The sequence below is a fragment of the Pyxicephalus adspersus genome, chromosome 4 (assembly GCF_032062135.1).
Source record: "Pyxicephalus adspersus chromosome 4, UCB_Pads_2.0, whole genome shotgun sequence".
NCBI lineage: Eukaryota > Metazoa > Chordata > Amphibia > Anura > Pyxicephalidae > Pyxicephalus > Pyxicephalus adspersus.
The window spans coordinates 40,945,447-40,961,107 of NC_092861.1; the positions used below are offsets into that span (position 1 = coordinate 40,945,447).

General features: G+C 35.7%; 1 long non-coding RNA gene across 2 annotated transcripts in view; it reads left to right on the forward strand.

The window, feature by feature from the left end:
* The first annotated feature begins 11,107 nt into the window (after positions 1 to 11,107).
* Positions 11,108 to 15,661, forward strand: part of LOC140330026 (uncharacterized) — a 37,386-nt gene continuing 32,832 nt past the window's right edge. Inside the window, exons 1-2 of one of the 2 annotated variants that reach the window (XR_011920576.1) lie at positions 12,354 to 12,516; positions 14,010 to 14,137. This is a non-coding gene — a long non-coding RNA (uncharacterized lncRNA). Of the gene's footprint in view, positions 11,169 to 12,353; positions 12,517 to 14,009; positions 14,138 to 15,661 lie in introns of those variants that run through there. The other variant, XR_011920575.1, reaches the window with a different exon arrangement.

The following is a 15,661-nucleotide window of genomic DNA, read 5'->3' on the forward strand; positions in this document are numbered from 1 at the left end:
ATTTAAGTTCCTATTGGCCAGTATCTGTACAATTTTTTTGTATTTTTGTAAAAAGACAGCTGTAAGTTCCATACAGTTTGGTTTACAATGTGCCAAAAAATACTGTCAGAATTAGAGTTAGACACCCTTTGAGCTAGTAGATGTCTTCCACTCTGTTCTTAGCTTCTTTGTTTAGCAGCTTGCAGCATCACCAGCCTCCTTTACATGCAGTATGTTCCATCTCAGGCTTACCCCAGCACACTGTGAGCCACTGGAAGGAAATTGGAGCAACCAATAAGCAAATTAGTTCCTGGTTATGATCCTATATGATACTATGGGCTGCATGTCCTATTTAAGCCTCTCTAGTCCTACGCACAAATTGCCAGACCTTCAGTTTGTCACCTGCTACCTGCTGAGCGATATTATGCCTGTTTGACTTCTTGGATACATAAACTATGATGAACAGGTACAAAGTTCCTAGCCTGGTATACAAGATATCTTGCTACTTTCAGTGAATCAGTAAATACTTTTTACAGGACTTTATAGCAGTGAACAATGCCATTGGTATTAATTATAACATTATTATTATTAAACAGGATTTATATAGTGCCAACATATTACGCAGCGCTGTACATTAAATAGGGGTTGCAATTGACAGATAGATACAGACAGTGACAAAGGAGGAAAAAAGGACCCTGCCCCGAAGAACTTACAATCCAATAGTTGAGGGAAGTATCACACAATAGGTGGGGGGATATGTAGTGTTGGGAAGGGTGAGGGTTTTAGAAGAAAGAAGAAGACAGGTAGGCAAGTCTGAAAAAAATGACTTTTGAGGTCTCTTTTAAATGAACACTCTTGAGTAGGAGCTGGACAAATAGGACGAGGAAGACCATTCCAGAGAATTGAGGCAGGTCTAGAAAAGGCTTGGAGCCATGTGTGTGATGAGGTTATAAGTGAGGAAATCTTTAGTAGGTCATTTGAGGAGCAAAGAGAGCGGCTAGGCTAGTATTTTTTATCAGGTCAGAAAGGTAAGTCTAACAAGAGCTGTGAATAGATTTGTGTTAAATAGTGGAATTTCTTTCATCACAATCTTTTTAACATTTATGAAAACTTGGAATGACAAGGTCACTCTGCAATGTTGTATTGGTTGCTGATAAATTTTACATCACCAGCACTACTGGTTACAATACCTTGTTCAGGAGTTTTGCATTTACCTAGCATACTTAAAAAAGTGCTATCATTAAATTTTAGCAACAATTTCACCAAAATACCTTTTTACATGAACATTTTCAACCCCTAAAAATAGACATCACATACAGCCCATCCTTTAATTGTGTATGAGTGTAATTTGTAAGCAGCAAGTACAGCATGTATGCACATAGGAGCATGAAAACACAAATAGCATTTGGCTTGTTATGTAACAGCGTGTATATCTTGAATGCAGCAAAATGTTACATTTGTGGGGCAGACATGTGAATGTATCTTGTAATATACTTTTGTGTAATATTATACAGTGATGTAGAGAAATGTACACATTTACATATTAAATCCTGTTTCTTTTTCAGATACATTTCCTAAAATGGACTTAAAAATACAGATTAGGCACATGGCTTTCATAGGGTGACAGAATATAAATGGTTATTTGAACCCATAGGACTAAGGGCTAGGTGCATTATTTTTTATTTGATGTGATGTATTCAGGACAAAAGAGAGTTAGCTGGTAATATATGTGGTAGTCAATATACAAGTGCTTTTTATTACACACACTTGGCTTCTCGATAACATCTAAATGCAGTATTTAGTTCATTATTCTATTGTATTTGTTTAAATTTTTTTGGGTGCAGGGTTACATTTTAATTTAAAATTTGGTGTCACTATAACCTGCAGCCTTGATCTCGATAGTGAACTTTTATTATGCTTTACAGAAATGCTTACTACAGTGTATTCTAGAAATAGAGCAACTTATTCAATTTAACTGAAAGGAGTTCATCTGTGATTTCTATTTGTTACATGCCAAAGCTAAAAATATCATCTGAACTCTTGCAGCGAACTTTATCTGGAACCGACCATCCATATTCATTGACCCTCATAATACAAATCTGACAGTGGCAGAGGAACTCACAGTAATCTCCCTGCTTTTGTCCATTTGTTCAGTAACACTAAAACCATCTAACTGGAAATAATGAATATTGAAGAAGAGGGCATGTTATATTGCTAGAGAATGCTTGTGATTGACTGAGCATGCCCTTGCTATTTGCTATCCCACAGTCGAAGAGGGAAAAGGGGGAGGAAATAAAAAGATTGCTCAATCATCTGAATTTAAGGTATAAAAGTTCAGTTAGTATTTAGCGCAAGTGACATCATGCAATCCGCAGGCTATTAAATGAACAGTAGCACACTGGAGAGTACTATGTCTATCCCTCCTGCACGGGTAACCATGTCATATAATTACATTTTCCTGTTGTTACAAGGCTAGTACAAAATGTGAACTGGTTTCAATTATCAAATGGTAATGTGACTTTCTGTGTGACCCCTTTTTCAACTATGAATGCATAATGATTGTTTATAGACCCCACATAAACAAAGCACAGAATGGTACCAAATGTTAAAGGAACGCATATTATGAAGAAATGTGTTCATGGTAATAGCATTAAATATAGATGTTCATCTATAAATCTCTGTCATGTTTCTTTATACTGTAAAGGGAGGGATTTGTTTTTCACATCAGTAGAGTTTACAGTCCATTGCCTTGCAAAGACATATTACACTTGGTCACATGTGGGTCATGATTCAGTGGCTAAATGCTTAGAACTCTTGCCTAGTAGCTCAGGATTCCTGATTTTTTTGTTCCAATCAGAGACAGTGGGGTTGATTTACTAACGCGAATGAACAAGACTTGAAGCGTGGGGCTGCATAGCAATTGCAATACTTGAATCCTACTCTTCACAGATATCTTCATTCACAGTCAGTCTGCAATAATTATTTATGAACATACGACCTCCCCCCTTCCTCTTTTTGTCTCTATAAACTCCATTGTTTTTATTCCATTATCATTACTGACTATCATCAAACCAGGATTCAATTACATCCTCCAAATTGTAATTGCTACCATCAATGGGGTTAATTTGCTAAAAGTGTAGAGGCTATTCACCTAGAAAAGTTGATGTTAGTAATTGTCTACTTGTGCACACTTTGAATACACATAAATGTGCAAGGGACATTGAAAAAACAGGATTGGTACCAATTAGCAGCTCAACACACTTTCACCTTTGTCATTAACGTTTGTTTTGATCAGCCTCTACTTGTAAAAGTAAATGAAGCCCAAGGATTCAATTTCTTTCATTTTGTTAGAAAAAGATATGTGATGAAAGTTATCACTTTTAAGCGGGAATTTTTAAGCCAATACCATCAACAATAATTAAAAAAATAACAAAATTTTGGTATTAAACATTAAAAATAGAAATCATTTCAAATATATAAAATACAGTAAAATCATGGGTGTATATAATAACCTCTCCCTACAGAATACCCGCAAGGGGATTAAATTGTAAGCTACTTCTCAACGCGTTTCGCGGAAAAATCCACTTCTTCAGGAGGAAGGAGAGGAAAAATCTGATGTTTGTACTTTCAGCAGCCCGTGAGTCGATTGAGTAGGAACGTGGCTGAGCCTTCAGGCTGTATGCTCATATATCTGTTTGAGGACTTGCATGAAATTTAGGATTATTGCTATTCATATTGAAAACCGAAAGAGACTACTCATAATTAGCTAAACGGGATTTGAATATAATATTGCTGCCATGACCACCTCCTTCCTTGCAACAATTTTAAACAAGAGGGCTGCTGAAAGTACAAGCATCAGATTTTTCCTCTCTTTCCTCCTGAAGAAGCAATTTTTTTCTGTGAAACGCATTGAGGTAACTCAGAATTTAATCCCTTTAGGGGTATTCTGAAGGAAGAGGGTATTATATACACCCATTTTTTTGTATTTTTTTAAATACAAAAGTTTGGGTTTATTGATCACTTACCTGGTCCCGCTGCGATCATCCAGCGTCGTGTTCCAGCGTCGCCCTCAAGCGTCGATCTCCACCGTCGGGTGCCTTCTCCGAGAAGAAGAAGCTGGCCGGCTTCTTCTTCTCCGTCTGTAGCGTGTGCGTGTCCCTCGCCGATGACATCGGCGCGTGTGCGGGAAATTCAAATTGAAACTCATTCAAACACATTTTGTATTGGATTGAATACAAACTCCTGTATCCAATCCAATTATGAGTGTTAGGGATATGGCCTGTTTGAGATAAAGAAATATATATTGGTGGATGTTTTTTTTTAAATATTGTTTCATTTCGTTGTTTGACTTTTTACATTTGCAGAAATCATTTAATATTTTTCTGCCAAACATTTCCATTTCAGTAGTAAACTTACAAAATTAAAAACTTTACGCTATAAGTAAGCTACAAAATGCAATTTTATTAATATTTGTATTAATTAAACAAGAAGAAAATGAGAATTGTTTTGAATAAGATCAAATTTGAATCTTTGCATGAGATCAGTTTTGCCTTTAATAAATCAATAAAAAAGTAGCAAACAGAAGAAGAGTATTCTTATATTTAACTATCACTAAATAAATTATTTTGTGACCGTGTTTTTTTTTTTGAGTGTTTTTATTTTTAGTGAACAGATAAGGAATCCAAATCCTCCTATATGTCAGAACAATTAGTTTATTAGTCTCACAAGCTTGCTTCGATTCATAGAAGGATCAATTCAAACCAATACCTGCACTTTTTTTTGACCTTGGAGATGAAGAAGTGATCGATAACCCTCTATACCAAGCGTATTGGATGCTTTTTTTGTCCCCGTTCTTTTTTGGTAATAAATTATTCAAGCAGGCAAGATTACAGTATATTCAAGATTTGGACATACAAATTAGAATCAGTAATAAACAAGTAAACAATAAAAATGTGATTTAAAAAATCTGAAATGGCCAAACAACCTAAAATATAAATAGCAAGGAAACTTTTAGATAAAAATAAATGTACCATGTGGATTTTTTGGTTTAAACATTACAAACATTGCTGGATCACCCAGGGTCTCCCATGATAGCCTAGCTTCTTTTTAATAAATCAGGCCCAATACATACAGCAGAATAATTTCTAAATGTTTGGTATCCAGGCTGTATAGGAAACTGTAATCATATGAACATTGTACATCACAGCAATCATGAACAACTTGTAAGATCATTATCAACATATTTGTCATGCTTACTACTTCTGTGACCACCGCATGTTTCTTATTAAGTTTTGAAGTCTAACATTTAGTTTGAACTAATAGTGTCTTTGCTGTGCCTATTCTGGGGCACCTATCATTCGCGTAGAACATCTTATAAGAAAAACGGGATTATGCCTGTTTATTAAATTCATGTAATCCCTTAGACTATATAAAATGGATTATTACTTATTAAATATATTTATCTCATAAACTCTAACACGATTTACATGATCTAGATGATGATAAAATGTTAAAGCTGGGATGCTATATATTTGCGCAAACTAATTATTGTCCAGCTCTTTAACATATTTGAGATGTGTATATATATATATATATATATATATATATATATATATATTTATATATATAGTCTAAAGTGAAGAACTGTGATTTTGTAAATTATACATTTTCCTGATTGTTTCTGATGTATGTGTAAGTCAATGAGAACACTGAGTAAGTCAGGCCTTGCTTTTGCTTCTGTAGGAACTATGTCCATTCAGCAGCCATACATTTATTACACAACTTATACATCATTACTATAAATTTGGTGCATAGCCAAGTCACCCACTTTCCCTCAGTAGTTCACAATCTAATGGTCCTTATATGGCCAAACTCTAATGCCCCTAACAAAGCCAAATAGGGGCCCATTAACCCAGCAGTCTGTTACTTATTTAGGATGTGGAAGCAAATTGGGGAACCTGGACAAAAGTCACATAAGTATGCATACAATCCCTAAGCAGAAATTGCCCTCCAGAATTACATTAGATTGGTTAGAACCTGATTTTGTGGATGTGTTTTTCTGAAATTATGGCTTCAGTGAGCTATTTAGGGGCTGCTCCCTGTTTAATATAAAAGTAGTGTGGAAGGTTATGTCTTATGACTCCTCTAAGCAGCCATATAATTGGTTCTTTTTTAGTTCCGCTGCTGAATTTTGGAAGTGTGTGGAACTGGTCAGATAAAGCAAATTGACAATGTTGCTGCATCTTTAGTGCTATCTTCTGTCACAGAGCTGCTGTCACTGAAGGCTTTAAAGTGGCTTTTAACAAGTAATGCTTTTACAAGTTACAATCCTTTTTACGTAGAAGCTATCTGGCCTACCTGCATCTTTTTTTGTAGTCTGAGAAGATATTGCAGCACCAGAAAAAAATCATAGAAAGGTAGAATGTGCAGCAACATGATTGCAACTGGAAGGAAAATGTTAGCAGCTTCGATATTTACACTTGGCCCCTAATGGTCAGCATTGGAAAATTTGCCAACCCACACTCAAGTGTATGCCTGTATTTCTGAGGGTTTTTGTTCCTGTGTATATTGTTTTAACATAGTACATAATTAGTTGTGGCAATATTCCATATAAAGAACATAAAAAACAAAAACATAACAGTAAAAGTAGCAGCAGTTAACTAGGTGTTAGATGTGATGGATGCATTAGTTTTTATTTTTAGGCTGCTTCACTCTGTTTTTTCATCTGGTATCTTTAGCCATTGTTGTAACACAGACTGGGTCATGGATACTAACAAAGGATTCTTGCCAAGATGCGGGGGTTTTCAGCTATTTCTGTCTTGGCTAAAAAAGTTTTTAGCCTGAAACATGAAAAGTAATGCAGCCACCACATCCAAGGATTGTTAAGTTGTTACATATAACCTTATTATTTTTAGTTTGGGTAAAACTCTGTATTACCTTGGACTGAGGTTAGTAAATTAGCTTGTTGTCTTTCATGACAAACTTGAGCAATTAGTAACCTAATCTTATAATTAAGTTATTAGAGGCATAAATAAGATTCAAATAAAACTGTTTTCTTGAGCTACAGTAAGGAATTACTGAAGCCGAAAAGATGGAAATCCACAGAGAATTGGTGCTTGCTTCAAACCATCTACGTTTATATAGTGTGTATAAGGATTTAAATTTAGTCAAGGATGAATTAACTAAATCTACAAATCAACTGCTTGGTTGGGCTTTAATTGCTTATGTTGATCTTACCTTAGTTTCCTCAAGTTGAGGAATCTTAACAGAAGAATAATCGGTACCAAAGTCACCCTATTATCAGGAAGAGTAATTAGCTTGCTTACTAACAGTTTATTTTGACAAAACGTGTGTCAGTTCTACGTCTGACCTTTGATATCCTAATTTTCATTAATTCTTTAGGTTTTCAGAACATAGCTATCATGTATTTTATTTGCCAAAAGAGAAAAGCCCTTTGAAAAACTGGCAAAAAGTTGAAGAACTTGGTCAACTGCCACAGTTGATTAAACACCTCTATTTTCAACCTAAATGTAGGAGTATAATTGAGGGTCTGCTGTATACTTGTTTCTCTAACATCTGTATAAAAGAAGTCCAGTGTTCTGGTACACTGTAGAAATATTGTGCGGTACGTGTTCTGAGAGCTTGTTCTCGTATTATCTGACTCTCGTAGTTCTTGCTGACTGTTTATTCAAAGGAACTGCAGTCAGCCACCTAATGAGCGTCAAATCTAAATAAACTTTCACTAGACTTGGTTTTATTTACATCTGATTATAGAAACTGACAAGGACTGTATTGTTAAACTCCACTCTGCCCCTTCACAGCCAATTCCAAAAAACTGAATTTCAGTATCACATTTTTTTCTACGTAGGAAAGAGTTTATTTATTTACTTTCTTCGAGCAACCAAAAACAGAAGTTTGACATACTGCAATACCTGTTTTATTAATTGCTACTCTAGACAGCAGATTTGTTTTTAACTTAGTTGTGTTTAGATGTATTACTGAATAAAATCAATAGAACATTTTTTTTCTTAAAAGGAATCTATGTTTTGGGATTTTCTCATGTCTTGTACTATAGCTAAAAACCCCTCATTTGTGTAATACTTGCGTAAGATTTCCAGGTTATGGTAAAATAGTAATCAAACTGTGCACCCAGTTCCTTTTCCCTTTTTGATGAATAGCAACCCAATAAATTCAGTGTTTGATGTCACATTTGTCAAGATAAGTACCCCCACAATTGCAATTCTAACATTTCATTATCCAACTTGCAGGAACACATGTTGGTGTATACCCTTTTGCTAACAAAATCATAGAAAATGTGTGCGATAAATACCTAAAAGTTGCTCATGTTGATTATGCTAATACAGACGTGACACTGGGGGAAGGTCAAAGCAGAAGAGAGGTGTGACCCATGGTGAGGGGACACACAGGCCGCTGGCCAAAGGAGAATGATTATTGTGCATAGGTCATGACTGTAACATTGCTTTAATATTTGTTTTATGTGCATTGTATATGTATTAATGTTATGTACTTCTTTTTCCACACTTATGACTCTGTGTACAATATAATCTTTGTAAACATATTTATTGTGTGTTCACTTTTATCTGATGTCCACATCAGAACTTACACGAGGAATCCTTTTTATTTATTTAATATTCATAATATATTGAATATTATACGCAATAATATTCACAATTCTTTAAACAGTGTGATCTAAAATTGCTTACTGCAACTGAATCCAATTACAGGGCCCTGACACACGATTGGCAGCTGGGTTCTATGGGCCACATGGTTCTGTTTGAAACATTCTTCTTTTGGGTGTCAATGACAAGTTTTAGAGATTCCTATAACATATAAAGAAGAGCGTTGTAACACATATTTGTGAGGTGGTTGGGTATATTGACATTCTGTCCAGCTTCCTCCAGCACATGTGCCTTCTTCTTTTCCTACTAATTTATTTATTTGGGTAGATGGAATTTGCTTGGAAAATTTAAGCAATTGGTCAGTAGAGGCAGGCATCCACCCTTATAGTATGAACCCAGCCTTGTTGTAATATTTTGTATTTGATTTGTTTAAATAGTGGCCTCTGATACAAGAAAATGCAGCTAGATTACCTAGTTCACAATGTTATTTGCAGTAAAACTATGCAGTGACATTAAGTCTGAAATGTTAGTAAGACTGCAATCATGAGCCATGGTGGTATATTATTTGAACTCTGGCTAATAGTTTAACCTTGTATTATGTCTGGGTCAATGCAGTCATAAATACAAAGATGTATATTACAGTAATATTGATATTCACATAAAATACCAATCTGTGAAATCAATGTGAGGAGTGCATCATAAAGCATCCTCAAAAGAAACAAATCTGTGTTTTCTACTTCTCTGTATCTTAATAATAAAACAAATTGGACTGGAGTGCAATGAAGGAAAAATACTGGGTTTATTTAGTATTCAGAATATATTATCTTTTTGGTGAGAGTATAACAGCAAACAAACATCTATATTTATGATTCTTCATAGCTACTATTGTAACTCATTGAACTCCACTACACTATAGTCGAAAAATGATACCACAAACCTGAAATTAATGACCCAGAAGTCACAGAATCTTCAAATCAGACCTTGTGAGCTTTTTTTTAATATATTTTATTTGAGCAGATGTGTTAATGCAGATGTAAGCTGTTTAATATATATATTTTTTTTTATATATATATATATATATATATATATATATATATATGTGCGTACAAACTGCTATCTTCTATTTCCAGATTATCTAGGTTATTTTTCTAAACCATTGCCAATTTGAGCATATTATCACAACATTATATTTTCTTGTATCTAAGTGGTCCAAGTATCAGAAACCTTTTTTATATTAAAGCTAAACATTTAACAATGGAACTTTTTTTTCCAAGTATGCTACATTAAAGGCATGTCTCTGGTAACAAAATAACGTTTAATTTTTAGTATGTTTATGTCATTTCTCAACTGAACTTTAAAAGCCTTCAAAAGGCAGATGTCCTAGCTGATTATGTGAGAACTTGTATTAGGTTCCTGTAGTCTCTACTAATATATTTTTTGCTTTAGCCATTTTAAAATAAGCAGCAACAGTATATAGACTTTTTTTTAAGCCTATTCCTAAAAAGCTCAAGTCTAATGACTTTGCCTTGGGTGAGGGGATGCTATCAGTCTATTACAAGCGGGAAGAAGCACTTCTTCAGTCTCCTGTACTCCAGTTACGGAACCATTGTCCAAAGATGGCCTGATTTTTTGGAGAGAAAAGTAAATAAACACATCGGGGGGAGTACTGTAATCTCTGTCAGATAAATTAAACACCTGAAAGTGTTTATACTGCCTGGCCAAAAAAGACCTAAATATACTAAGCTGACGACCTAAATATACTAAATGACCAGAATTTTTATTCTTCCCTGATGACACAGGCATATTAACGATGACAACGCCACGGAGTCCAGTCCCTAAACCCATTGAGAATCTTCAGGATGTGTTGGAGAACACTTTATCCAGAGGTCCAATTCTACCATAATCAATACAACATCTTAGCAAAAAACTGATGCAACTCTGGGCAGGAAAATATGTGCTGACATTCCATAAACCAATCAAAATGGTACCACAGCAAGTGCATGCTGTAATTAAAGCTAAAGGTAATTCAACAAAATATTAGCGTGTGTGACTTTTTGTTGGCCAGGCAGTGTACATATCTCATTGTAGGGCACCATCCAGAGCAAGCATGCACCCCCTACTAAGCTGCTGGACCAGAAAATATTATTATGAAGACTTACCAGTCTTTTAACTTTAAACCCCTTTAAACCATTTTACATTTCTTTATACTGTATATACCAGCGGTCGCCAATTGGTGGAGAAAACTTTGTGGGTCTGCAGCTCTGGCCGGTGCGCCCCCGAGCGGGATCAGGAGAAGGACCCCGCTGGGGGGGCACACCGGCAAGAGCCTCGGACTATGTTCCCCATACGGATTGCAGGCACAGAGAGGTGGGCAGGTTGCGTCTCTGGACACAACCTACCTACTCTCCCATTGCAGGCTCAGGCGAGTGGGTGGGTTCTGGCATCATGACGTCACTATGGGGGAAGTTTCTTCCCCTTTCAGTGACACCCGGATCCGCACGCATGAGCTGTCTGGAGCCAGTAAATTAAGTGGTCCGTGGGTCCAAAAAGGTTGGTGACCACTGGTATATACTGCATAAATCTTTCTAAATATATTACTATATTTCTCACCTATATTTATTTCATTTTTACAGTAGTTGGCATTTCCAGAAATGTGATGCTTTTCAACTTTTATTTATAGTAATACTAAAATAAAAGATGTCAGTATTACATAGGAGTATATATTAATGGGTGTCAATGTTTACTAAATACCTGATGTAACAACCCCCTGAACAAAGCTTCAGACAGTACATTTTGCAGTGTTGTGACAAGGACAGGGAATACGGAAATGGTTGCTGCCTCTGCTGAAATATATTGCATGTTTAAATGGCTAAATAAAGCTGCTAAAACATCACACTGGTGATTTTAAGCCTAATCTGTAAAGGACTGAAAAGATGAAATGCTACTTGAGTGGATTTCCTCTGAGAGCTTTCTGTATTAATTTTGAATGTCATTGTGATCTGCAGACAGAGGCATTGACTCAATGCCAGCACGAATATTTGAAATATGTACATAAGCAAGCATAAATATACATGTGCACATGTAGATAGGACAGAATTACAGCCATCAAACTGCGCATTATTTTTGTGCAAAGCAATTCTGCTAAGTAGGCCCTGTGATTTTACAAACCAAAGATCTAAAGGTCAAGTGATTTATTTATGTCAGCAAAAACTCCTTACAGAATTACATACTTGAAACCTAGAGCCATAACATCGTATCAGTGTAATAGGCAAGTGACAGGTGTGTCCTCGCTCTCTGTCATACGGCCTCCCCAAGACACAAGCAAAATGCAAAACAGAAAAGGCAGTTTAATGAAGTGCAGCTACGTGGTTGGGAATACATTCTGTTTGCTTGATGTTATGGCAGGGAAGATCATTTTTTTATGTGTTCATGAATACCCTTATCAATCACACACTGCCTATGAGCCTGCTAATGCTAAATTATTCAGTTTCAGCAGTAAAGCAGGCCCTTAAATATCACATGCAACAAATGCTTCATGGAAGATGTATATAATTTACGCTACATAATTAGGCACATGTATTCAGCTAGTACATTTCATCAGGTACTTAATGGCCCGTTTGATCTTTTCTACTGGTGAAGAATGGGAAACACTTTAATTATAGGTTGTTATATGTATGCTACAATAAACATCAAGTGTCAATTTACAAACATTAGGAGCCAACATGCCAATGAACAACAAAATGCTGACAACCTCAGATTTGCCCCACTTCCTGCACATTCAGACTTCAGGACAGACATAGTTCCTGTATTTTTAGACCACAGATTATCTCCACTTCCTGCAACACCAGGACAACAAGGGCAATGATGGAAGCCGCAGAGGCAGTTCGACTAGAACAAGGTAACTGGGTACATTTATTCAGATAACATCGCCTCATGATAGACTATTGAGCTGTCAATTGTAGTCTAAAGCAGTATTTGCCAAAAGCAGATTTTCATCGGAGGTTCCTCTAGTCTTCCAATGGACCAGTCCAAGCCTGAACAGATAGCATGGGTCAATCTTCTGCTGGGTGCCCGATAATGATCATTAAAACACACTCTGAATTAGATGCAAAAGGTGAACTAGATGCAAAGTGCCAGATTTTCCAAGTACTTTTTAATCATGCTCCAATTCCGAAGTAATTAAAAATACTCCAGTTTTTTTTTTATATATATAAATCAGTCCCTTTCTCATTAAATATATATTTTAGTGTGCTACACTGCACTTTTACAACTGCTTTGGTTCCATAGATAGTAAGGATCATCTAAGAGCTAAAAAAAAAACATTATTGCTATAGGAATTTTGTAACTGTAGTAGAAATGAGCAATGCATTTCTGCAGAATTGAGTTCACAGCACAATTTCCATGCAATGCACAATTTCTGCCAAATTCCAGGATGTGGACAATTCAGCTAAAACATTTTTTAAATTGATCCCCACCTATGCATTGTCCCCCAATGCATTTTTCACTGGAATCAATGGAAGTGTTTCAAAACACATGTCAATGTGTGCCAAGGTCACTTGTAATGCATTTTATATTAAATATCAGCACATATTACAATGCACATCAGCACATGCAGGGCATGTCTTAACGCAAGTGTCAATCACTATGACAATTACACCAGACCTGAGCATGTTAACTGTCATAGCTGAAAGACATATCCCTTGCAGTGCAGAAATAGAGAAGAGAAACTGATGCATTGACCAAATTTGGTGCTATTATTACAGGGTGTTGGATTTGTTATTTGAGGATCCGTTTAAATTGTAAGGGAACCCTGTCTTTTTTTTATAAAAAAAGATAACACCATGTACAGGCATGGTGTTAAGCCATGTGTAGTTTTGTTTAAGGAATACCCCATGCATGTTATATAGAGAGTTGGTGTATTTTAATCTTGCCTATGAACCATCATGGATAGGTCCTCGCCTGCTATTTTTTTTATTTTTGCCTTGTCCCTGATCCCTTTTTCTGTGGTGTGCCTAATATATATTTAGTTACACATTGCTATCAATTAAAATATATTTAGAATGCATTTTTCCATGGGAATTTTAGCAGAGCAGAATTTGGTAATCTAGCTGATCCCAAAAACCCTAATTTCCTTAATTTACTCACATCACTGCCTGGCTTTTACTTGATTTGATTGATTGATTGATTTCTAGTATTTTGAGACTTTTTAACATAAATAAACTGAATTGCATTTAGCATTTTATAGTCTAGTAATCTGTCTATAGTAAATTTAAATCTTATTGGCTGCTATGAATTTCTGCACTTTTCACATCAGTATTAATCTTTGTGCTTTGCAGTCCTATCATTACTTGATAAGAAACATTGATAAAATGTTTTCTTTTATTCTCATAGTCACAATGCCATGATATAAGTCACAAATCATCAACTAATGATGCATTGCAAAATACATCTCCAGAGACAACGGTCTATTCTAAATCGAAAGGGGAAGGAGATAGCTGAAGTAGTGTACCCTATAAGAGGTAGGTTACAGGAGCTCAAATTTCATGTTCTAATGCTAAGAACAAAATTGTATTGCTTGGTCAGTTCAAGTATTAGAAGAGGTTAGCAATTAGGCAGGCATTTACTATTTTTGTTCTTTTATTCATGATTTTATATGAATTTACCAGGCCCTTGAAATAGCACCACTTTAAAGAAACCTATCAAAATAAAAATACAAATTGTCAATGCAAAGGCAGTCAGAATTTAAAGTCCACCTGAAAACTTACATGTATTGATCTGTCAACTGCCCGACTAGACGTGCTCTCTTACATTTGTGCAGTGCATGAGGATGAACGGGTGACAAGCAAAAACTGCCAAAAACACACCAGCTAAGAAGTCAACGCTGGACTAAGACTGGACTAAGTAAATTTAGTAAGGGGGAAATATGAGTAAGTATGTCAGTAGAGGTATAAGAATGCCATAAGTATGTCAGTACAGGTACAATAGTTAAAGACTGCCTATTTAGAATAGGTTCACTTTAAAAAGGTTCACTGCTAGAAAAGTTTTAATAAAACCTCAGAACTTATTAATATTAAACAAAATTAGCAGAACTTGATAAGAAGAGAATAAATATTTTGATTTAGATGTTCCATTTTATGTGTACAAGGTCCAACCAGTTCAGTTAATCAGATCACTGAGTTGCTTTTTAATATTAGCTGATGGCATTACTACATCCATATTGCTGTGCTGTTGTGTTTTCCAAACCAAAAATTGCTGCTATGACTTTAGCAGTTTTGAAATGTAGTATCATGTTATCAATTAACAGTGATTCATGCAGTTTAATGTTATCCCATAAAACAGTAAACCAATTTAGTCATCAATCACACGGTTTCGTGGTTCTGACAAGAAAACATTTACTATTGATCCCAATAAAACAAACATGTCTAGTGATGCATGTAATCAAATAAGCAATTATTATTATACAGTATTTATATAGCACCATCATATTACGCAGTGCTGTACATAGTCCATAGTCCTGTCACTAACTGTCCCTCAAAGGAGCTCACAATCTAATGTCCCTACCATAGTCATATGTCATTAATGTAGTCTAAGGTCAATTGTTAGGGAGAAGCCAATTAACCTAACTGCATGTTTTTGGGATGTGGGAGGAAACCGGAGTACCCGGAGGAAACCCATGCAGACAATGTCCTGGCTGGGGATCGAACCTGGGACCTAGTGCTGCAAAGGCTGGAGTGCTAACCCCTGAGCCACCATGCTGCCCGTACTGATACACATAATTAAATATTTATTGATAGTTACAGCTAAACCCCAAGCAAATGACTTAAAAAAATACATAGATAACAAAAGTATTAAATGTATGTATTGTATGATTTTTCTCTGCTTTTCTTTGTTATTCTTGAAATAGCAGTCCCCCTCCTACCTAAATACCTAAAGCCCAGATAATGGGCCGGATATATTAAATCTCTCCAAGGCTGGAGAAAATACACTTTCATCAGTGAAACTGGGTGATCCAGCAAATCTGGAATGGATTTGATACAGGATTC